Source organism: Pipistrellus kuhlii, unplaced genomic scaffold (genome assembly GCF_014108245.1).
Source record: "Pipistrellus kuhlii isolate mPipKuh1 unplaced genomic scaffold, mPipKuh1.p scaffold_m20_p_27, whole genome shotgun sequence".
NCBI lineage: Eukaryota > Metazoa > Chordata > Mammalia > Chiroptera > Vespertilionidae > Pipistrellus > Pipistrellus kuhlii.
In genome coordinates this window covers 1,364,814-1,389,824 of record NW_023425526.1, presented here as the reverse complement: position 1 = coordinate 1,389,824, position 25,011 = coordinate 1,364,814, and the positions used below count along the sequence as shown (strand labels likewise).

The 25,011-nt window shown below is 61.0% G+C and overlaps 1 protein-coding gene across 1 annotated transcript in view; it reads right to left on the bottom strand.

The window, feature by feature from the left end:
* CRACDL (CRACD like) overlaps positions 1–24,489 on the bottom strand; it is a 99,987-nt gene extending 75,498 nt beyond the window's left edge. The window contains exon 1 of the mRNA XM_036454044.2: positions 24,467–24,489. The gene's annotated coding sequence lies outside the window, so the exon portion shown is untranslated. The remainder of the gene's footprint in view (positions 1–24,466) is intronic.
* Between the last annotated feature and the right edge of the window lie 522 nt (positions 24,490–25,011).

Below are 25,011 nucleotides of genomic sequence, written 5' to 3'. Positions count from 1 at the left end.
GAGAGCGAGGTTCGGGCCTGTACGCAGTTGTTGGAAGAGAATGTCTTTTCTGTCAGGTCCAAGAGGGCGTGAGGCCAGAGGAAAGAGCACTAGGAGGGGAAGCGGAAAAAGCAAGCGAGGCTGGAGACTCCTGCTTAGTCCTGGATCCAGCTGTTCCTGAAGTCAGCCTGGCTCTCAGCTGCCTGCACCACAGGTCTGTCCGGCTGGTGTCGTAAACGCCAAACAAGTCTTTGCACGCATTTGCAAAGGGAAGCGTCCCCGCTAATTCCCTGAGCAAACGGGCTGGACGGGTGGCACCACACGTTTGAACCTCCAGAGCTGCGGGGACACGCTTCGCTGGTTTCTAATTTTAGATCTCCAGCGTAGAGCGAAGGGGGCTGGTCACCTCCCAGGACAGCCGAGCTGGCACACAGTGAGAGGCAAACACTGAGGCAGGGTCAGCGCGGGAGAGCATGCTCACTGCAGACTCACACCCAGATGTCAAGCCCCCTCTCCCAGAGCTGACAGGCTGCCCACTGGATGCCGAGGCCTGGAAGGAGCACCACGAGGGCTGAGATCAAGGCAGGTGCCAGCAGGAGTGGAGCTGAGTCAGAGAAAAACCAAGCTGGATGCAGGCACCTCCACCGGGGCCTCACGGCGGGCGCTGGACCAGAGGCGGCAGCACCGCTCCTCGGCCCCGGCGCCTTGGGCAGAGCACAGGGCACCCTCCAGCACACGGGGCAACTGCCCGCCGGCCAGATGCAGGCAGGGGCCACCGGGGGCCGCATGGCCAGGAGCTCCGGGCCGCTGTCCCACGGGAGCCGGGTCCTCTCCCAGCTGGGCCGGAGTCTCAGCTCTTACAGGACCAGTGCACAGGTTGCTGTGAAGGAGCCGCTGCGATGACATAAGGCATAGGGAGGGGGGCTAAGAGGAGAGCTGGCGCTCACTGCTATTTCTGGTTCTCTCAGAACGCACACCGGGAACAGCCCACTCCGCCCCCGCCTGTGCCGGCTGCCTGCTCTGAGGAGCCCTCCCTGGTTGTGGTTCCTCTGAGCGTGTGGACTGCCCCACCCCAGGCCACCCCTGAAGTCCAGGAGTCACCCTGTCTCTGCTTACACCGGGCCCCCCGCTGTCTCACTCTCAGGCCTGCCTTCATCCTTTACCTGCCCCTCACTGACTGAGAATTGAAAACAGGCCGCCCCCAGGAGGTGACCTTTGGCCGGCTAGCAGCCTGTGCTGGGACATAAGGGCAGCTAACCCACAGGTGCCCTAGCCACCTGGCCAGCAGAGGGCGCAAGGGCATCTGAGGGTTGGAACCAGGTGCTAAGGAGGCAATGGAAGTGCAAGACAACCCTGCCGTTCCTGTTGGGGGCGCCTGCCCCTTCCGGCGGGAGGAGCAGCACCCAGTCTGAGAGCCTCTGGGTCCGCAGCATGACCTGCAGCAGCCAAACCATGCACAGCTCAGGGGGCCGGGGCGGGTGTGGCAGGGAAGACAGAGCCAGTGACTGATCACAACCCTGATGCAGGCCTCCGGCAAAGAAACAGGCAGGGCTGGGTAGGTGAAAAAGGAGTCAGAAGGTGGGGCTGGACCCGAACCCCACCCTCCTCCACAGTGATGGACAGCCAGCCCGCCGGGCCTCACCACCAGGACATCCTGCCCCATCACAGCCACCCAGCCCCGCTTCCATGGAAACAGGAAGCAAGGATGGTGATCCAATCCCCACCTTCAGGTCCTGAAAAATGGAGCTGCATCCGGGCCCTCCAGAGAGGGGTGCAGGCTCTGTGCCCCTTCCTCGCACCCTGGACAAGCGATTACCTAGTTCGCTTCCCCCCACGAGGAGGACAGTGAGGGCACCCGGCACAGAAAGCAGGAGGTGCCTGTCAGTAGTGAGAAGCCCTGCTTGGGGCCGCAGTTCATGGAGATGATACAGTCAAAGAAGCGGCTCAAACCTGAGGTTGGGTCAATTCTTCAGCAACTGTCAGGGGGGAACAGGGTGGGTGGCTCAGCTAGTATGGCATCTTACCTCAGGCCTTGGCTCCCAGTGATCACCCCCAACTGCCCTCCCTTGCAAGCCTGGTGCCTCCCAACTGCTCTCCCTGCTGGCCATTTTGTGGTGGCCATCTGGTGTCCACATGGGGGCAGGATCTTTGACCACATGGGGGCAGCTATATTGTGTGTTGGAATGATGGTCAATCTGCATATTACTCTTTTATTAGATAGGATAGAGGCCTGGTGCATGGGTGGGGGCCAGCTGGTTTGCCCTGAAGGGTGTCCCAGATCAGGGTGGGGGTTCCCTTAGGGAGTGGGGTGGCCTGATTGAGGGGCCTGTGGTGGTTTTCAGGCCGGCCACACCCCCCAGCGACCCAAGCAGAAGCCCCGGTATCTGGAATAGATTTATAGTCTACAAGTGAAACTTCGTAGCCAAGCCTCCTGCTTGCTCCATGGCGCAGCCTTTCTGTTTGGATTTGTTTACCTTCTGTAATTGAAACTTTGCAGCCTGGGGTTTGGCTTAGGCTAGGGCAGGCGGAAAGCTTGGCTTCTTCCGTTGCCAGAGAAACCCAAGCCTCTGTGGCTGCAGCCATCTTGGTTGTGGTTAATTTGCATACACGCTCTAATTGGCTGGTGGGCATGGTTGGTGGAGCAGAGTGATGGTTAATTTGCATATTACTCTTTTATTAAGTAGGATATTCCCCTAATAACAGAGCCCTACAATACATGAAGCAACACTGAGAGAACTGAAGGAAGAAATGGATAATCAGGCACTAACAGTTGAAGTCTTCACTGCGCATTTCTGCTGGATGTAAAATCAACAAGGAAAGAGAAGGCCTGAATAACATGATAAATCAACTGACAGACATCGCCCAGTACCAGTAGAAACCACATTCTTCTCAAGAGCATGTGAAACATTCTCCAGGAAAGGCCATTTGTTAGGTCATAAAACAAATCACAGCTACAACAGTGATTATAAGGAATTTATAGCTTTACGTGCCTGTATTTAAAAATAAGAAAGATTCCAAATTAATAATGTAACATTCCACCTCAAGAAATTTGAGAAAGAGCAAACGAAACTGAAAACAAGCAGGAAAATAAAGATTTTGGAAAAACATTAATGAAACTGAGAACAAACCAAGAAGATGAAATGAAGACTGGAAGAGGCACCATCACGAACGGCCTCACAGAAATAAGAGCAATTACATGACCAAGTGTCTGCTGCAGCCAGGTAACCTAGACGACATGAACATATTCCTAGAAAGGCACAAACTGCCAAACCTAACTCAAGAGAAGATTGTGAACTGACTGTCACAGGTGGAGAGATTGAAACCGTCCACAAAGAAGCTCTCAGGCCCCAATGGCCCCACAGCTCCATGCCCCCCAGGGTTTGAAGAAGACTCCTCACGGACAAGCAGGTTCCTGCTGGGGGGGTGAAATGCTCTGGAATTAGACTGTGGTGATGGTTCACAACTTTGCTTTGAAATATGTGAATTATACCTCAGTTATATAAAAAGTATGGAGAAAAATTAAACAAAATGCATCTAATAACAGTTACAACAATGCCATTCCTGCCTCTTCTTTCTTGTTTGGTAAAGCTGGACATTATTGAAAAGTGAATCATAAGTCCTTTCCTTTTTTCTAATCCTAAAAATAGGTGACTTTCTATTCCATCTCTTCCAAACCTTTTCTGCACTGAAAACTTTCAACGAAGCTGAAAGACATGAGTCAAACGAGGAGGAAATATATATAACAAAGGAAATAGTCATCCTTTATACTGATTTATAGAGCAATATGAAAAATGCAAGTAATTCAATTTGAGTGGGCACAGGGTATGCAAAAACACTTCGTTCACACGATAGGGAGTAGCCAACAAGCGCATAAAGAATGGCCCAGCCCGCTGGCCACCAGACGTGAGACAGACTGCTGAGGACTGAAAGGCGGGCTCCTCCCCCATTGGCCGGTGAGAACGGGGCCCTCCCAGGAGCCCCTGCGGGAGCTACGACGGAGCCACTCTTTCTGACGGCCATGTGGCAGTCCACCAGAGTTTTAAATGTATTCGTCCTCGGACACAGCGATTCCACTGCTGGGAATTTATTCTATAGAAATGTTCAGACACATGAGCAGACAGCTCCCTGCAGCTTTGCATCCCGTGGGCCCAAGAGCCTTCCAGGAGTCAGTGTGAGGAGAGCATTCCCCGTTTCCACAGCTTTCTCGCTGCTGAATCCTCAGTTGACACTGCTGTTTTGTACACCACACAATCCTTGTTTTGTTTTTTGTTTTTCTTTACCTGGAGGGCCTCTTTGATTTATCTCCCCCCACCATTCGGCATGTCAAAGAGAAGCTCTGAGTCCCTCCAGGCGGAACCTGTCTGCACGGGCCTCGCACCCGGTGAATAATTCAGCGGGAGTGACCTTCCAGGCGGAGATCCTCTCCCCGGAGCCTGGCAGACTTCGCCCCATTGTCCTTCCAGTCCTGCTGCTGAGAAGCTGCTCCCGGTTTGATTCTGTTGTTTTTAGCAGAAGTTCTAACAATACTCTCCTCACCCTCTGAATCCTGATGTTTGCTAGAAAGCAATTCCCCGGCCTCTCCTCTGAACGGGAGGCTGGCGTGGCTCTGGCTGGGGAAGGGGGACACGCGGCAGCCGGGGACTCTCTCTCCACGGCCACATCAAGACAGCTTTGCCCTGGCGCGGAGCGTGTGATGTGTCTGACTCCGGACAGCCTCGTCTTTCCTCCTTTTGTTCACCTCCAACTCCGTTCTCAGGTCTGAAGCTAGGACCTCAGGCTGCGCAATGACTGTCAGGCCCAACGCCACCACCGAGCCTGCCCAGGCTGCCCGCCTCCTCCAGGGACGTTCTTTGGGGTCCCCGGAGGCAGGGCCCGCCCTGGGCCACTCCGCTCTGCAGCGTGAGGCTGACGGGTCCCCGGGCGGGGGAGGGTGTGTGTGAGGTAGTTGCTGCACATCAAGTTCAAGTTCCTGTGTTTAACCACGTGCAGCTCGGGGCGTCTTTGAGGCTCTCATGGAAGACTTTCTATAGTGTCTTCAGACACAATGCCCTCGGCTCTGGTTTCCTTGGCAACCCCATCTGTTTTCACCTCCCAGGGCTTCCCCGGCCTGTCTGCTTTGCCCAGGGCCTTGGGCCTCACGACTTTTTACCTCTCTGCTTGTCGCCTGGTTGGGACCCAGAGAAGGTGGTGTGTGACTGTGTGAGCCTAGCCCACCACCCCCAACGCCAACTCCCAGAACAAGAACTTTATTAAGTCAGACTCCGAGAGACAATCACAGTGGTCCCCTCGCCCAAACCCCTCAGTTAGAGGTGAGACAGGCCCAGAAAAGCCAGCGCTGTCCCTGTGCCACTCGGGCCTGCCTGTGGGGAGCCAGGACCAGCCAAGGCCCTGCACACAGGCAGTGCCCACAGCCAAGAGTGTCAGACGTCCGGACCGGGGAGGTTTGTTTGCGGCAGGAAATCAGACAAGGCTTCAGACAGGAACCGGCAGGTGCCCTTGACCTTGACACAACTGTGAAGCTGCCGAGGTCATCAGCTCTGTGGCCTCTCCCCTTGGCAGCCTTGATGGCTGTGAGGTGCAAGGCTGCACTCCCCTGAGGGAACCCCAGGGCAGGCAGCAGGCTGTGTGGCTCCGTCCGGACACAGCGCAGACGTGCCCAGCCGGGCCGCGGAGCACACCCTCCCCCTCCCCGCCGGGGCACAGGAGCTCCCGCCTCGCCGCCCCGTCACCGGGTGGAAGCCTGAGCCATGAGCTGGAGACGCAGCCCCAGCAGAAATCCCTGCTCAGGCCCCTTACAAGCAGCAGCCCTGGGCAAGACACCGCCATGAGAGGCAGAGACCCACAGGCTCCAGCCGGCATGTGTGCTCGCACTGATTGCCAAGTCAGAAGCCACCCTCCCAGGAGCAGGGAGAGAGGGAGGGAGGAGAGATGGAGGGCAGAGGACCCTGCTCCCCCACCTCCACACAAACACCCTCTGGCTGCAGGACGCCGGGAGGGGCAGCCTCGGAGGGAGCAGAGAAGCGCCCCCGGCCCCTCGGCGGCCTGCAGGGCGGAGGGAGGGGAGCTGTCCGATGTGAGAAAACAGGCAGAGAAACGGTTTGGGAAAGGCATTCCGGAAACCTCACAGGCTTAGCCCGATTATGGCTCAGGTGTTCCCAGAGCTGTGAGGTCCGGTCGGACTGGGAGCAGCACAGAGAGCCATGGAAGCCCCGCTCCGAGGTTCCACAGGGATGTCATTCGCCGTAAAACCTCCCCTCGGCGCCTTCGGGCTCCACACAGCCCCCGGCGCCCAGGACACGCAGTGACACACGGGAGGACCTGCCGACAAAGGTCTGGGGGCCGTGAGCCGTGTGGCCGGACAAAGAACGGGCTGCTCCAGAGCCGAGGGAAGAATGCCCAGCCCCAGGGGGGTCTCGGCAGCGGATGGGCAGGTGGAGAGGACCTGTGACCGGTGCAGAGAGAACGTGCAGGCAGACACTGTGTGTGAGCAGGTCCGAGCTCGGAATATCATTCCGTGAGGATGTGAGAGGGTGGGGGTGGGGAGACCAGGCTGTGGGGTGGGGTGGGGTGGGGAAGGAGACCAGGCTGTGGGATGGGGTGGGGTGGGGTGGGGGAGACCAGGCTGTGGGGTGGGGTGGGGTGGGGGTGAGGTGGGGTGAGGTGGGGTGGGGTGAGGTGGGGTGAGGTAGGGGTGAGGTGAGGTGGGGTGGGGTGGGGTGAGGTGGGGTGGGGTGAGGTGGGGTGAGGTGGGGGTGGGGTGGGGTGGGGTGGGGTGAGGTGGGGTGAGGTGGGGTGGGGGGTGAGGTGGGGTGAGGTGGGGTGAGGTGGGGTGGGGTGGGGTGGGGGTGAGGGTGGGGTGGGGTGGGGGTGAGGTTGGGTGAGGTGGGGTGAGGTGGGGTGGGGTGAGGTGGGGTGAGGTAGGGGTGAGGTGGGGTGGGGTGGGGTGGGGGTGAGGTGGGTGTGGGGTGGGGTGGGGGTGCGGTGGGGTGAGGTGGGGGGGGGGTGGGGTGCGGTGGGGTGGGGTGCGGTGGGGTGGGGGTGGGGTGAGGTGGGGTGGGGTGGGGGTGCGGTGGGGTGCGGTGGGGGTGAGGTGGGGTAAGGTGGGGTGAGGTGGGGTGAGGTGGGGGTGAGGTGGGGTGCGGTGGGGGGGGTGGGGTGGGGTGAGGTAGGGGTGGGGTGAGGTGGGGTGCGGTGGGGGTGCGGTGGGGTGCGGTGGGGGTGCGGTGGGGGTGAGGTGGGGGTGAGGTGGGGTGAGGTGGGGTGGGGTGGGGTGGGGTGGGGTGGGGTGAGGTGAGGTGGGGTGAGGTGGGGTGGGGTGAGGTGGGGTGGGGTGGGGTGGGGTGGGGGTGAGGTGGGGTGAGGTGGGGTGGGGTGGGGTGGGGTGCGGTGGGGAAGCAGACCAGGCTGGAGGAAGCAGCAGAGGAGAGCTGAAAGACTTGTGAACAGGAAGCCACGTTAAGGTGCTTGGACTCTGTAAGGAGCGCGTGACAAGGTTTCCAGCCAGAAAATATGACCCAATAAATGTGTGTGAGAAGGAGCCCCGGCTGGAGGGCAGAGCAGCAGGTTTGTGTGTGTGTGGGGGGGGGGGGGGCTGGGGAGGGGGCATGGGATGGAGAGAAATGGACCGACCGAGGGCTCTTGAAGGGACACAGCCTACGAGACATGGCACCTAGAGCTGGGCTGGGCACAGGTAACAAGGACAGAGCCCAGCCGTTACATGTGGGCACGTGAGCAGAGCCGGCTCTGCTGGAGAGGGAACGGAAGGTGAACCCAGTCAGGACACGAGCGTCCTTCCAGAGGAATAACAGCAGCTGAAAAGGAAGAACTTCTAAATTTGTAATTTTATATGAACATCTACATATAAGTCCTACACGTAAATCCTATAAACACTGACACAATGAAATCCTGGGAGTGGCCAAAAGATTCACCCCAACCTGCACCGCACTCCGCCCTAAGGGGCAAATCCCACGGTCCCTTCTGCTCACAGAGAACCAGACCCTAACCATGGGGCTTCCTGACCGCCGTCAGCGAAGGTCCTTCCTGCCGCTGACGTGTGCGCAGCGGGGACGGCCCTGCACCGCTCGGCACACAGGCGGTGCTTCCAGGAGCGCGGCCTGAGCTGCTGTCAGCGACCCCAGGGTGGGCACCCGCAGCTCTGCTTTGTGTTGAAATACCTGTGCCCAGGCCCTGAGCTCTGACACGTGCAGACACACAGCCCGGATGCGGAGCGGTTCCATCCCCCAACGACGCTGGCTGCTCGCTTACAGACACACGCTGCCCGCCCCCGGCTCCCTGGCAACCACGCTCTGTTCTCCAAAGTCCTTTCCTTTTTAGAAAATCACAGCAGGAACCGTGCCGGGGAAACGTTCTGAGCGGAGCGGGAGGCCCCGGGCGGAGTAGGAGGCCCTGGGCAGGGCGGGAGCCCACGTCTACCAGGCAGCTGGGCAGCCGATCCCGGTTACAGTTTGTCACGTCTGATCCCCACACGGCAGATTCACAAACAACTCAGCAAGAGCTGACGGCGTCAGGGCTCAGCGACTGTAAGCAGCACGCTGCAAAGACGAGGGGATCGGCTGACACTGGGTTAGAAGGTGGGGCTTTCCCCCCCACACAAGAAAAGGAGGAAAATCAACAATCACTGCTCACTTAGAGGGCCCCGTGCTCATGGACGTGGTGGGCGATGCGGGTCAGACCGTCCTCACTCCCCAGGCGGGGGGGGCGGGGGAGGAGGTACCAGGACAGGAGCCTCCGAGCTCGGGCAGAGTCAGTGTGACAAACGTCAGGAGGACTAACCCGGAGGCCAGGACGGCCAGCCGGACGCCCACCCCCGCCCGGCCAGGCGAGCTCGGCGGCTCAGGGCGGTCCCCGGCTCGGACGGGCTTCCTGGAGCCGAGCGGACCTCCTGGGCCTCGTCCTGAGCTCGGCAGGCGGAGGCCGGGCCCCTCGCCGGGACGGGAAGGCGGTTCTGCGGAAAGGCCACCAGGGCCCGCACAGCCCTCAGCCAGGACGCACTGTGCGCCTGCAGGAGCAGGAGGCCGCACCATTTCTGCCAGAAGGGGTGTTTTTTCCTACAGGAGGGGGACAGGCTGGAATCCAGAGGCGTCCCAGCCCAGGCCCCGTGGGGACGGGACGAGCCCCGTGTCAGGTCCCGGCTGCCGGGCCCCCCAAAGCCAGGACCGCAGAACCACCAAGGAGGGACATGAGTAGAGGTGACATGTCCCCCAGGCCAGGGATGGCAGCCAGCAGTAAAGTCACGCACCACCCTGCGGGCCAGTCCATCCCGCGCAGAGCCCAGATCCCAGCAAACCCCGCAGCCCCTCCTCCCCACGCAGGCCGCCCGCCCGGGAGGGAGGGGGCCGGCAGCCCAGGGGGTCAGACGAGGTCTCGACCTCAAGGCGCTAACCCCTTCTTTCAATGAAAACATGCTGAGTAAGCATCCAACGTGACAAAAACACAGAACGGCGCTCTCACAGCCTTGCGGTTTCGTGGGAGAGACGTAGTGGAACAAGCCCACAGAGATGTCCTAAGGCGGAGCCTGAGCAGGCGCCCCGTGGGCAGCGGGGCTGAGGGCATGGAGCTGGGCATGGGGCACCTGGGGGCATTCTGGAGCTGGGACCACAGACAGGCTCTGGGGGACCTGTGCAGTAGGTCCAGGTGCAGAAATGGGGATTGGGTGGCACCGGGGGGGGGGGGTGCGGGGGAGCGGGGGCTCCTGAGCAAGGCAGTGGCAGCAAGAGGGCAAGACACGCTCAGCAGACGGGCTGGCCCAATGAGGCCAGGGAAGGAAACGTGGCCAAGGAGGAGACGGGAGGGAAAGGCTGAGGAGCTGGTGCAGGCTGGGATGGAGGGTGTAGTGAGACTCGGGATGTGTGTGGGGGGGAAATCGTGGCACCATAGGAACCCGGGGATGGACTGGAGGTCGGGGGGGTGCCCTGGTCTCCCTGCAGCCAGAGCCAGGCCACAGACTGCTCAGCGGCGACCCCTGACTTTCCAGGGGGGCGGGAGCCAGGAGAAAGCAGCGGTGCAGGGGCTGACGGTCTGAGGGGCAGGTGCAGGGGTGGGGAAGGTTCAATACGGGACAGTGGAGGGCAGCTCCCAAGAGAACCGTGGGCTGTCCCGCTGACTGTCAGGACCGTGCACTGTCCCGCTGACTGTCCCCGGAGGACCGTGCGCTGTCCCGCTGACTGTCAGAACCGTGCACTGTCCCGCTGACTGTCACCAGAGGACCGTGCGCTGTCCCGCTGACTGTCAGAGCCGTGGGCTGTCCCGCTGACTGTCAGAACCCTGCGCTGTCCCGCTGACTGTCAGAACCCTGCGCTGTCCCGCTGACTGTCAGAACCGTGCGCTGTCCCGCTGACTGTCAGAACCGTGCGCTGTCCCGCTGACTGTCAGAACCGTGCGCTGTCCCGCTGACGTCCCCGGAGGACATGCACTGTCCCGCTGACTGTCAGAACCGTGCACTGTCCCGCTGGCTGTCCCAGGAGGACCGTGCGCTGTCCTGCTGACTGTCAGAACCGTGCGCTGTCCCGCTGACTGTCAGAACCATGCGGTGTCCGCTGACTGTCACCGGAGGACCGTGCGCTGTCCTGCTGACTGTCACCGGAGGACCGTGCGCTGTCCTGCTGACTGTCACCGGAGGACCGTGCGCTGTCCTGCTGACTGTCACCGGAGGACCGTGCGCTGTCCCGCTGACTGTCACCGGAGGACCGTGCGCTGTCCTGCTGACTGTCAGAACCGTGCGCTGTCCCGCTGACTGTCAGAACCGTGCGGTGTCCGGCTGACTGTCACCGGAGGACCGTGCGCTGTCCTGCTGACTGTCAGAACCGTGCGCTGTCCCGCTGACTGTCAGAACCGTGCGGTGTCCGGCTGACTGTCACCGGAGGACCGTGCGCTGTCCCACTGACTGTCAGAACCGTGGGCTGTCCCGCTGACTGTCACCGGAGGACCGTGCGCTGTCCCGCTGACTGTCAGAACCGTGGGCTGTCCCGCTGACTGTCACCGGAGGACCGTGCGCTGTCCCGCTGACTGTCACCGGAGGACCGTGCGCTGTCCCGCTGACTGTCAGAACCGTGCGCTGTCCCGCTGACTGTCACCGGAGGACCGTGCGCTGTCCCGCTGACTGTCAGAACCGTGCGCTGTCCCTCTGACTGTCAGAACCGTGCGCTGTCCCGCTGACTGTCACCGGAGGACCGTGCGCTGTCCTGCTGACTGTCAGAACCGTGCGCTGTCCCGCTGACTGTCAGAACCGTGCGCTGTCCCGCTGACTGTCACCGGAGGACCGTGCGCTGTCCCGCTGACTGTCAGAACCGTGGGCTGTCCCGCTGACTGTCACCGGAGGACCGTGCGCTGTCCCGCTGACTGTCAGAACCGTGGGCTGTCCCGCTGACTGTCACCGGAGGACCGTGCGCTGTCCTGCTGACTGTCACCGGAGGACAGTGCGCTGTCCCGCTGACTGTCACCGGAGGACCGTGCACTGTCCCGCTGACTGTCAGAACCGTGGGCTGTCCCGCTGACTGTCAGAACCGTGGGCTGTCCTGCTGACTGTCAGAACCGTGCGCTGTCCCGCTGACTGTCACCGGAGGACCGTGCGCTGTCCCGCTGACTGTCAGAACCGTGCGCTGTCCCGCTGACTGTCAGAACCGTGGGCTGTCCCGCTGACTGTCAGAACCGTGCACTGTCCCGCTGACTGTCAGAACCGTGCACTGTCCCGCTGACTGTCAGAACCGTGCGCTGTCCCGCTGACTGTCAGAACCGTGGGCTGTCCCGCTGACTGTCAGAACCGTGCGCTGTCCCGCTGACTGTCACCGGAGGACCGTGCGCTGTCCCGCTGACTGTCAGAACCGTGCGCTGTCCCGCTGACTGTCAGAACCGTGGGCTGTCCCGCTGACTGTCAGAACCGTGGGCTGTCCCGCTGACTGTCAGAACCGTGGGCTGTCCTGCTGACTGTCAGAACCGTGCGCTGTCCCGCTGACTGTCAGAACCGTGGGCTGTCCCGCTGACTGTCAGAACCGTGCGCTGTCCCGCTGACTGTCAGAACCGTGCGCTGTCCCGCTGACTGTCACGGGAGGACCGTGGGCTGTCCCACTGACTGTCAGAACCGTGGGCTGTCCCGCTGGCTGTCCCAGGAGGACTGTGCGCTGTCCCGCTGACTGTCAGAACCGTGCGCTGTCCCGCTGACTGTCAGAACCGTGGGCTGTCCCGCTGGCTGTCCCAGGAGGACCGTGCGCTGTCCCGCTGACTGTCACGGGAGGACTGTGCGCTGTCCCGCTGACTGTCAGAACCGTGCGCTGTCCCGCTGACTGTCAGAACCGTGGGCTGTCCCGCTGGCTGTCCCAGGAGGACTGTGCACTGTCCCGCTGACTGTCAGAACCGTGCGCTGTCCCGCTGACGTCCCGGAGGAGTGCTGTGAGGCTGGGGCCGCCATGGAGCGGCTGCCACGCCCAAAGCCGCGCCGGGCGCAGAGCACCGAGGAGGCGCTCAGAGCGGCGGCTCTGCTTCCGGGGCGGCCACCGGCAGGTCCTCTGTTTTGGTGGCAGCCGGAGGCGACAGGATTAATTCCATGGGAAGTGGGACCACACCCCTCCCCTCACTCAAGGCTTCAGGCTTTCAAAGCGGTTTGGTGAGGGTGGGGTCGGGGACCTGGCTATGGCCTGGGCCCGGTCACCCCGGGAGCGGGAGGGAACGGTGTGGGGCCCAGGGTCCTGCAGGGGGAGGAGTCCGCTCCTCAGGCAGACGCAGCTGGGGAGGCCGGGACCCACCACGTCTGCCGCCCAGAAGTCTGGGAGCCAAGCCCCCCTGGCCTTGGGGTCCGTATTCCTGGCCCACAGCCACCTCCGCATCCAGAGGATCGGCCTGGACCACAGGCTTCTCTCCAGACCATTCCCTACTGTGAAAGTCATTTTGTTTCCCTCTGCTTTTAAAAGTGTCACCCGGAAAAATAAACAAATGCGGGGCCGGGGCCTGGGGATGTCCCACAGGGTGTCTGTGGGAAAAGCCGCCTCTCAGCAGCACGTGGAGCAGAGGCCTGACCCCAGACCGCCAGCGTCTGAATCAGGGAGCAGAGGTTTCTGCCGAGCATCGAATACCAACGGTGAGAGCGCCTGTGTCCTGATTAACCCAAAGTCCGGACCGAGCTCTGCCTCCCGTCCTGCCGCACCCACACCTCCTGCAAGCTGCCCTTCGCAGTGACCTTATTTCTGATGATGAAAAAAGCGCTTTCCAGTATTATCCCTACACACACACACACACCACACACACACACACACACACACACACCACACACACACCCACACACACACACACACACACACACACCCCACACACACACACACACACACCACACACACACACACACACACACACACACACCACACACACACACACTACACACACACCACACACACACACCACACACACACACACACACACACACACACACACCCCACACCACACACACACGCACACACACCACACACACACCACACACACCACACACACACACACACACCACACACACACACTACACACACCACACACACACACACACACCACACACCACACACACACACACACACACACACACCACACACACACCACACACACCACACACCACACACACACACCACACACACCACACACACACACACACCACACCACACACCACACACACACCACACACACACACACACACACACACACGAGTGTGGTCTGTAATAAGCAAGCCTGTTGCACTCAAAGTCCTGCTTTCTGGCCCGGGTCCAGGTGACACTCCGGGTCAGATCTCAGGCCCAGAAGGACATCGCAAACAGGGGGAGCCTCGTGTGAGAGCGCCAGACCTTCACCGCGCTGCCAGTGACACTCAGCTCCCCTCAGCCCCCTCAAGCCCCCTCAGCCCCCCTCAGCCCCCCTCAGCCCCCCCTCCAGCCCCCCCTCAGCCCCCCCCTCAGCCCCCCTCCTCCCCCTCCCCCGCCCTCCCCCCTCAAGCTCCCCTCAGCCCCCCTCAGCCCCCTCAGCTCCCCCTCAGCCCCCCTCAGCCACACTCAGCCCCCTCAGCCCCCCTCAGCCCCCCTCAGCCCCCTCAGCCCCCCTCAGCCCCCCTCAGCCCCCCTCAGCCCCCCTCAGCCCCCCTCAGCCCCCTCAAGCCCCCTCCGCCCTCAGCCCCCTCAGCCCCCCTCAGCCCCCTCAGCCCCCCTCAGCCCCCTCAGCCCCCTCAGCCCCCTCAGCCCCCCTCAGCCCCCTCAGCCCCCCTCAAGCCCCCCTCAGCCCCCTAAGCCCCCTCAGCCCCTCAGCTCCCATCAGCCCCCCTCAGCCCCCCTCAGCCCCCTCAGCCCCCTCAGCCCCCCTCAGCCCCCTCAGCCCCCTCAGCTCCCCTCAGCCCCCTCAAACCCCTCAGCTCCCCTCAGGCCCCCTCAGCCCCCTCAGCCCCCCTCAGCCCCCTCAGCCCCCCTCAGCCCCCTCTGCCCCCCTCAGCTCCCCTCAGCCCCCTCTGCCCCCCTCAGCCCCCTCAGCCCCAGTGGGCGAGAGCCTCTCGCGGGAAGGCAGGTAAAAGAATGCGACACAGGCTTCTTGGTTGGAGTCCACCCCCCGCCCAGCCCCGCTGCCAAGAGCACTGGCCTGGGTGGGCCTGGCACAGCTGGGCCCCCCACAGGGAGCAGCTCTGGGAAACTCACATGGCCGTCCGCCTGCTGTCCTCACCGAGCAGATGGAGGCGTGTGCTCCTGTCTGCTCTGATGGTCCAGTGAGACACGGCACTGCTCACCGAGCTTTTAATGGCAATGAACCTGTGCGTGTTTACTGACACGAATTTAATCAGAGGAGAAAAGCACCACTGACCCACCTACAGCTCAGGGTGGATAGTGACAGAACCGGCCACTCCCACAGGCCCCTCCCGGACCCGGGCCAGAGCCCTGCCCACAGACCCTCCTCCCAAACAGATCTGGAAAGTTCTCTAGCTCCACCTGCACGTCCTGGCACATGTGCACAGGCAGAGAGACTAGAGCATTCCCCTCGGGGAGAGTGAGCCGGAGGGCCCCTTCCCCGAGGGGCCAGCAGACTCCGCGAGGAGGCGATCCCCCGCCGGGCGCAGTGGGTTGAAACCCAGCACCGACCGGGCTTGTCTGGGCGCTGAGGGCAGGAAACCGGATCTCCGCCCCACCGTCCGTCTGCCACGTCCCCGGCCTGGGACAGGGCAGATAGGACGGACACTGCGATCCGGAGGCAATGTCCCGGGAAGCACTCGGCAGGTGACGGAGAGCCAGGCAAACAGGCGCTGCAGCGTGCCCTGTCCTGCTTCCAGGCTTGGCGAGACATCCCAGGTTTTCACTGAATTTCTTCTTTCTCAGTAAAATTACACAGATTTTCAAAAACGAAAGCAAACCCAAGTCGCCGAGTACTTGCATTTCGCGTTTCCCCCACACCTGTCCCTATCGCCACTGCAATCTGCTCATCTCATGGAACACAGGGTGACAGGCGGCCGCTCAGTCCCAGGCGCTGTGCGAGGCGCTGCCCTCCGCCTGAGCCTCCGCACAGACACCATCTCGTTCTCCTGTCCCCACGGGGAAGAGAGCCAACCCGCAGACATCCACACGCCAGGGGCCGGGAGGCTGTGAAAACCAGCGCGAGGTGAGGGAGGGACCCCTTTATACAACACGATCAGGGGAGACCTGCTGTGAAGTCACAGCCGAGCGCACACCTGAGTGAGCGAGGGAGTGAGCACGGCGTGTGGGGGCGTGTGCGGGAACAGGGGCAGTGAGCACGGCAGAGGAGCCAAGCGGTCGGGAGAGATCAGAGACACGTTGGTGCTATGGGGATGGGAGTGCACACAGTGAGAGAGCCTTGTAGACACGGGCAAGACTAAATTTTATCCTGAGGGAAGTAAGATGACATTAGGGTTCCAAGCAGAAGGCTGGCACAATCTGACTGTCTCTCTGTCTGTCTGTCTGTCTATCTATCTACCATCCATCTATCTATCATCTATCTATCTCTATATATTTTAAGTTATCATTTTTATTGTTGAAATTATTACAGATGTACTTCCTCTCCCCCCCCCATTGACACCCTCCACCCCACTCCCCCCCCCCCCAGGTCTTCACCACACTGCTGTCTGTGCCCATGGGTTATCATATCTATGCTAATAAAAAGATAATATATTAATTAGGGTGGATGTCTTCCGGACAACCATCTGGACATCCTTCTGGACAAAGCCACAGCAGCTGCCTGAGGCTCAGGCAAGCTGCAGAGGGCGGCTGCTGCTGCCCAGGGCTAGCCCAAAGCTCAGGCAACATGGTGGCCGCCAGTGGCAGCAGCAGCGGGGTGATGGGGTGGCACCTTCCCCTGATCGGCCAAGTCGCCTCCAGCAGAGGGAGGCAGACTACGGCTTAGGCGAGGTGCCAAGGCAGAGGTACTTAGGGGCGGTCAGGCCAACAGGGGGGCAAGGTAGGGGCGATCAGGCAGGCAGGCAGAGAGGTTAGGGGCGATCAGGCAGGCAGAGGGGTTAGGGGCGATCAGGCAGGCAGGTGAGCAGTTAGGAACCAGTGACCAGATTGCGAGAGGGATGTCCATCTGCTGATTTAGGCCTGATTGCGGGATCGAGCCTAAACCAGCAGTTGGACATTCCCCAACTGGTGCAGGTCAGGCTGAGGCCCTCCCACCCTGTGCACAAATTTCATGCACCGGGCCTCTACTATGCACATAAGCTCTTTGGTTAATCTCTTCCCACCCCTCTCCCCCTTCACTCTGAGATTTTTGTCAGTTTAATTTCATTTTTCAATTACTCTTGCTAGTATATAGAAATATGACTACTTTTTGCATAACGACCTTGCTAAGTGCACTTATTAGTCCTAGTTGCATTTATTTCAAACTTATGTCTTCTGTAAATAGAGATAATTTCACTTCCTCCTTTCCAGCCTTTATGTGTTTTGTTTCTTTTTTGTTGCTGTGGCCTCACTGCACTGCCTGGAACTCCCCGAGCTGTGCTGTGCGGCCTCCGCAGAGACCTCGGCCTCGTTCCTGACGGAGGGGAGAATGCCTGCCGCTTCGCCCTCGGGATGGATTTGGCTCTGTATTTCCGGGAGGTGTCCTTTAACAGACTGTGCAGTTTTCCCTTCATTCTGAGTTTGTTGAGAGTTTCTAATCATAGATAAGCTGTGAGTTTTGTCAAATGCTTTTTTCTGCATCTACTCAACAGATGAGACAGTTTTTCTTCTTATTCGGTTAACGCGGACCATTACATTCATCGAGTTTCACGTGCTAAGACACCCACTGTCTTCTGGGATGCATTGTTTTTGATAAGAAGGCAGTCATGTCCTTATTTCTGTTCCCCCATATGTAACCTACCTTCTTTCCTCTGGCTGCCTTAATATTTTATTTTTCTTTTGTTTTCAGCAATTATAATTTTGCTTTAAGAATTTAATTCTGGTGTGCCTACGTGTGCTTTTCTTTGGGCTTCCCATGCTTGGGGCTCATTGAAATTCTGGAATCTGTAGACAGATATTTTTAAAATCAAATTTAGGGCCATTTCCTCAAATATTTTTCTGCCCTGATCTCTCTTCTTGTAGAACTTCAATCACACACGTTTCAGACGACTTGTCATTGTCCAAACCTGTCCCCGAGGCCCGCACCCTTTTTTTCACTGTGAGTCAGTTTGAATGGTTTGTATGGACGTCACCGAGTGCCCTGATTTTTCTTCTACAATGCCCAAACTGCTGTTAGATCCGGCAGTCTTCCCTTCGGGTGACTGTCCTTTCCGATTCTAGAGTTTTCATTTGGTTGTTTCTTAAAGTTCCATTCCTCTATTGAAGTTCCCATGTGTTCACGATGTTTGTGTGGGTTTGTATCTATTGACCTTTTCTCTTTGTTACTGGTCACAATGTCCTGCATGTCTAGAGATTTATTTCTCATTGTGTGCTGGACGTGCACACAATACTGTGTTTAAAGAGCGTTGGGTTCTATGCTGGCAGCCCGTGAGTTGACTGGCATATCCTCTCTTTCCCGGCAGCTTGTTTTCAGGTTTTGTTTCTGTGTATTTGGCAGGGTCCTTACGCTGGACCAGGGTAACCCGACTCCGGAGGCTCGGCCTTTCTGTGGTCTCCCCTCTTCCCTCCGCAGGCTGAACTAAACCTGCCCGTGCTGCGCGGCCCCAGGATCCCTGCCCGGCTCACCAGCGCCTCCCCCACCCCCAGCTGCGGTTTTCTGCCAAGCCTCGGGGTCTTGTTCTGTGTGAACACAGCTTAGTACCAGTATTTAGGCAAGATTCGAGGGGAAGGCTTTGAAGATTTCTGAAGTGCCTCCTCTGCTCACGTACCCTGACCCACAAATCCCAGCCGCCTCGGCACCCCCAAATTCTGATGTTTCTTTTGCTCAGCTCTCTGCCGGTGTTGGCTTCGCGTACGCTACTTTGGTTTTATTTTATTTTATTTTAAATATATTTTATTGATTTTTTACAGAGAGGAAGGGAGAGGGATAAATAGTTAGAAACATCGATGAGAGAATCATCGATCAGCTGCCTCTTGCACACCCCCTACTGGGGATATGCCCGCAACCAAGGTACATGCCCTTGGCTGGAATCGAACCCGAGACCTTTCAGTCCGCAGGCTGACGCTCTATCCACTGAGCCACACCAGTCCCGGCCGCGTACGCTACTTTGGTTTTGCAGACGCTCCCCAACAGAAAGCCGGGATGAATGTGGACTACGGACCTGCCCTGAGCTTTATTCCATTCTTGGGAACACTGCTTCATATGTTCTGTCCAATATTGTAATTGTTAATCCAAAGTCTATTACCCCATCATGGCTGGGACCAGCAGACTGGTCATAGTCTAAAAGGCGACGGGCTGGTGTGTGGAAGATTGTGAATGAGCTATCTACTTTACGTCCACATTAAAGAGACTGATGATGTTTTTCTTGAAGCAGGAAATGGTAATGCTTCGACCTGTTAAACACCGTGCAGAACGGGCAAGAAAACAGAGTAAAATGTGTACCTTCAGATAAACCCCGGGGCTGCGAGCCCTTCCCCATCTCTGGCACAGGGAGGAGCCTGGCGTCTGAAGCTGGCGGAGGACTCCTCCCAGGGTGTCTGGCGGAGCCCACGGCGGCGGGAGCAGGCGCCGGCCACAGCCAGGGGACCGACTGGCGCTCCCACCGGGAACCAGCCACAGGAGGGAAGGGTCCGAATGTGAGACCCAGAGAGCGCGAGGTCACTCCCCAGGACGGGGTCTCTCCTGGGCGATTCCACACCCTCCGCCGGAGCCGAGGGCGGATCCCCGCTGGCTTTCCTGCAAACGCAGGACCTTCGCTCCGTTAATCCGCCAAGGACAGCTGTCTTCCTAGCAAGCGCCTGCCCCGGCCCTGCCAGGAGGGTCAGCGTGGGGAGCCAGCAGTCCTTCCTGACCACCAGCGGGGCCACCACAGCTCCTCCCACGCGGCCTGCAGCTCGCCTGACAACCCAACAGCTTGTAAGTGAGCAGAGAGATCTTATCCGCCCAAACAAAACCCCAAACTCCCACTCACTGCCTATCGCTCGGCTGCCTATCGGGCAGATAAAGACCTGGGGAGCCGTCCGGCCCTTCCCTGGTACGAGTGGCCGCTGCCCTGAGCCAGGCCGCGGCTCGGGTTTCCCGCGGCCGATCCAGTGACCGCTCCAGGCCTGGAGCCACACTCGCATCACCCAGGCCACCGGCTGCCCTTGAGGAGGAAGGAGACTTGGCCTGGCGATTTCCATGAATACCGCCGCGTACCTCACCTCTGTCTCTCTGAACCCGGACTGCGTCCCTGTAACCAGCCAGAGCACCCTAAGGGTTCGGGGACTCGGCCGAAAGGGCCACCGCCTGCCATCGTTCCCCAGCCCTGCGCCTAACAGCTCAGCGCAGGGCTCACACAGAGGCTGAGCACGTGTCCTGTTTAAGCCTCGCACAGGGAGCCAGCACCTCAGGGCTGCGCTCCTCGGAGACGCCGCGGGAATTTCAGGAGGCTGGCAGAGTTTCCGAGCACACCACGGAATCCATTTTCTCCAGAGCCCGAGAGCAGGGGCAATGCTTACATTTCCCTCAGGGTATTTGCATCGGGTCCCCCGCGCTGCTCAGGGGGCACTGATTTACTTGTAAAATCCTTTTCTCCCTTTGGTTCCATGTCCTCCTGATTTGCATGTGGCAGCTGTGCCGGGCACTGCGGTCACTGCTAAGGGGAAGCGGGCGGTCATGGAAAATCCCTGCTGAGTGGCTGGGAACGCATCGTGATTATTAGACGAAGGAGCCCACCGGAGGCGGAGAGCGTTTCCGTGTAATCTGGATCCAGGCAACCGTCACCGCCTTCGGCTCATGGAACCTGCGAACGCAAGCTGAGCCGTCCTGCCCGCCCCCACACGGCCATGCAAAGTGGAAACCCCCCCCTGCATTCCTGCCATGGCCGCCGAAACCCGACGCCCAGGCCCGCCTCTCGGGAGCAGGGCCTGGCACGGAATGCTCCATCTGGGCACACCCCACGCCACCTGGCCAGCTGCTCTTTTTCCCTGGTCCCCTTTGGCCGGAGAATCCTGTTCCCCAACACCTGTGGCCTCACAGAGCCTGCCCCCTGCCCCCCTGCACTCCCCCTCGGGGGGCGTGGCAGAGGGCCAGCTTGGCCAGAGCAGATGACAACAAAGGAGCGGCTGGCAGGGCTGGGCAGCTTTGGGACAGGGGCCATCTGATCCCAAAGGAGGAAGCGGCTGCCTCTGGGGCCGATCCCAGCCTCCGGCTGAAGGAGCCTCGAGCAGTGAGACACCAGCTTCCTGGCTGCTCCCTCCTCCCCTATGTCACCCTCGGGGGAATTCTGCCCCCACCGCCCTCAGGACGGACACCCCCCACGCCCTCTGAGAACAGTGGACAGCAGCATCTTCTCTGGAAATGGATCCTGACAAGTTCCTTGTTTCCCAAACTGCTGCTCTGAGGAACCCCCACCCCCAAACAAGGTGCAAACAAGCGAGCCTCACCCCCACGCTGTGGGTGCTGTCCAATCCCTGACCCACTCCTGCTCCAGGATTCTCCAGTGTGAGGCTCCCCCGGGGTCACTCAGCCTGCGTCCTGGGGGGGGGGGGGACCTGGAGGGATGTCCGATGGACCAAGCCGGGCACCTGCCAAAGTGCGGAATCGGAGGCGGGAGACCGTGATTCTGGTCCAGAGCAGGCCTCCCATCTGCTCCCTGGCCCCAGGCACCATCCCTTCCAAGGGCCGCATTCCTTACCCTGCCCCTCACAGGAATGGGGGGCCCACACGAGGCTGGGGCACACGCTGCGCCTTTAGAGCAGACGGCCGTCTCAATGGAAAAGGCACTCCAGACCGTGGCACCCTCTGCACCATCGCCCTGGGGCCTGGCCCGAGGTGCCAGCTGGGGGCGAGGAGAGGGAGTGAGCCCACACACTGCCTCCGTGGGCAGGGCCCGGGGCCAGGCCTGGAGAAACAAAGCTGGCGGGAGCCCTCGAGCTCCCACAGGTGAGGGGCCCCTCCGCGGGGCAGGTCCCGGTGTGGGGTCCCAGTGACAGGCAGGGGTGAGGATGGCCTAAGGGGGCACCTGCTGGGCCGGGAGCTGCCGCTGCCCCTGGAGCAGCCCACCCGGCCTCCTGCAGCTACAGGCCGGGCCACGGGGCCCGCGAGCCCGGGCAGAAACCGCACTGAGCCTCAGAGCTGGGCCGGAGGCTGCGGCCGCGCTGTTTCCGTCCTCGGTGCTTTCCGCACGCGGTTACGCCGTGGACACCAGCCTCTGCCGGCGTGCGGTCACAGGCAACGGGGAACCGCGGAGGGAACGTGCCCGCGCCGCACGCCCAGACCCTGAGGATGCTTCACCCGGACACGCGGACACACGCAGCACTGAGTGCCTGTCCCACCGCTGGCTCCGGGCCACGGCAGCGGCCCAGCACAGAGGGCGCTGCCGTGGCCCCGGGGCCCGCGGTCGGTCGGGGAGAGCAGAAAAGAACAAAAGAGGACAAAACATTCTGCAATCTGCCCCACGCGGAGCAGAAAGGCGGCGTGCGGGGTGGCAGGGGCCGGGCGGCAGCCTGCCATCGGCCGGAGCAGCTCCGGGCTGCTCGCCCCGCCGCTGGGGGGCGCTGTGGCAGGTGGCGGAGCGCGGCGATGGCCGCCCCTGTCTGCCACTTGCTCCATGGCCATACCCCTCTGCTGAAGAAAGCACAGCTGAGCTCATCCTGGGCTCCCTGCCACGTTTGTCTCAGACGTGCTGGGGTCGCACCCGCCGGGGGGCACGGGTCTGCCCTTCGCCCCCTGCTCCTGCCCCGGGGGTATGTGCCAGGCAGCCAGCAGCCCGCCTGCCACGCCCCGAGGCCTCTGCGGGCTCCGGAGGGCCCTCTGCCGCGCTCAGGCCCGCCTCTGCCTCTCCCGCCGCCCCGGCGGCCCCTCCGCGAGGAAAGCACAGCTGAGCTCACCCTGGGCTCCTGCCACCCACAGGCCCAGTGCACAGGCTCTGCCTCACTTCCAGGCCAGAGGCAGGGCCCGGGGACCGTCCAGGGCAGGGCCCTCAGCCCAGCAGGCTGAGGAGATGAGCCGCTTTAACCGCGTGGCTCTCGGGAGACACCGCCGTCTACTCGCAGCACACAATCGGGGAGCTGCGAGCTGGAGTCCAAATGAAGTCTGCCTTATTCTTTCCCACCAAGAGCCATTCCGTCAGGTGTGAAACTCTGACCCTACTGCCAAATTGTCACGCATAAAAGGCACTGGATCTGAAAGGAAGGGAGAATAGTTGTACCTGAAAGCCCAGTTCAGCCAGAGTCAATCACCACTTACGGAGCACCCACTGTGTGTTACTAGGGGCCGGCACACGGAATTCCCGCGAGAGCGGCTTCCTTCCCCCGGCCCGGCTGCCCCGAAGGTTACCCGTCTAATTAGCATATCACGCTTTTCTCATCGCAGGTGCCTCTCACCCTCCAGAAATCTCAGTGGCGGGTGCGGGGGTGGGGGCACTGAGCGGGAGAAGTGACCAGGGGGTGAGGGCGGAGAGACCGGCCTGTGGGCACTGCCGGGGACCAGGTGGGCGGCGAGGACGCGGGCTGAGGGCTGAGCCCCCGGAGCCGGGAGCTCGCTGCACAGGAGGCGGAGCTGGAACCTGTGGCAGTGGGGGGGGGGGGGGGGTGTCAGGAGGGCCGGACACGGAGACTCGGGTCTGACTGGAGGCCCGGCACCTCAGTGACCGCCGAGCACACCTTCCGTCACCGGCAGGCCTGGCTCCAGGGTCACGGAGAGCGTGACCTTCAGGCGCCCAGACCCTGGCCAGCACATGGGGTTACGTTCACGCTCTGAGCCTCCACCAGTGAGAACAGCCTCCCCGCAGGCCGAGTGAGCGTGACGCCAGCTAAGCGGCGTGCCCCCGCCTGAGCCGTGACCCCAGGGAGCGGGGGACGGGCCTGGGGCCCTGTGGTTGGAGCCAGACAGGGCGGGGCAGCCCCAGCTCGGGTTCGGGAGCCGTTACCTGCCCCTCCTGCCCCGGCCTCCTCGAGGACGGGAAGCACGTGTGCCCGTTAGCAGGCTTGGCCATCAGCCCTCCGCGCCGGCTTTGACTGCGGCATGTCATTCCGGAGGCACGCGGAGCAGCGAGGGGCCGGCCCCTGGGCCCCGGTGCCCCCCACCAGGAGCCAGAACAGCCAGGAAGCCTGCCGGGGGGACCCTGAGCCCGAGTGCCCAGTAACTGTCCCGGAATTCCTCTCAGGGACCTTCCACCTCCCCGGCCTGGCCCTCCTCCGCCTCCTCCAGGCCAGCCGGCCGCCCCCAGGTCCACAGCAGCCTCTGCCTCCCCAGGGGCAGCATCGCAGCTGGGGCTCCGGGGAGGGCCCCTCTCTACACGAGCTTCGCAGCTACACGTGGGTCCCACGGGTGCAGACACGCACAGAAGGCACCTCTGGTCACAAGGAGGGGCCCCCTGCCCACCCTCTGCTACGGCAGCCCCACCCTGCAGGCTCCATTCCAGGACTCCTCCCACCCAGGCCCCTCGCCCCGCTCCCCAGCCCCGGCTCCGAGTCCCCAGCAGGACCCAGCTCCCTGCCAGGCCGGCAGGAGGACTTCCCGGGGCGGGGCCTCCCCAGGAGCCTCAGCTCCCCGGGGGATGCTGGGCCTGCCGCTGCAGCTCTGAGGGCACCGGGCTGGACGTGGCCTGAAGGAGCACGTCCTCCTTCTTGAAGGCATAGAATGGGACTCCTCTTTTAAATCGCTGTATGTTATATGAACTTCCTTGTCTTTTAAAGTTGTATACCCTGAGTGTGTTGTTTGATTTTGATGCTGATCCTTCATGCACTCGGAGAATGGAGGGTAGGACAGCAGCTCCCAGGGGAGGAGGGAGTGGCCAGGAGGGGGAGGAGTCCCGGAAGCGAAGCCTGTCTGGGGGGGGGGCTGTGTGGAGCCTGGACAGGCAGCAGGGTGTCCATCACCCTGAGGGAAAGCCTGTCTGGGGTCAGCACCACCCAAACCTGAGACTCTTTCTCTAAATCCAGCCTGAATGACAGCGTCCGGCACCTACCGCCTGAGCCATCGACTCCCTGAGGAAGAGAAGGCCGGCCGTTTTATATCACTCCGTCTTCACTCTGGCCCCGGCCCTCCCGCTCCTCCTCTGCCTCCAGCTCGGCCACCATCCTCCCTGCTTCCTCCTTTGGCTTTGGTCACGACGTTCCCTCGTGACTAAGCATCCCTCCTTCACAAATGCTCTCAAGGACCAGCCTGCATTCCGGGGATGAGTGACTCATTCCCCCTCCCTGTGCGTTCAGACCGCCTCCAGATTCCACTTTATAAATAAGGTGCGGCGAACAGCCCTCCACAGAGACCTCTGGGCTGCAGAGTTCGTGGCTCCCTTGGGGAAATTCCTAAAAGTGGAATCACCGTGATAAAGAGATGATCTTGCCAAAACCGGGTTGGCTCAGTGGATAGAGCGTCGACTTGCAGACTGAAAGGTCCCAGGTTCGATTCTGATCAAGGGCATGTACCTTGGTTGCGGGCACATCCCCAGTAGGGGGTGTGCAAGAGGCAGCTGATCGATGTTTCTAACTCTATCCCTCTCCCTTTCTCTCT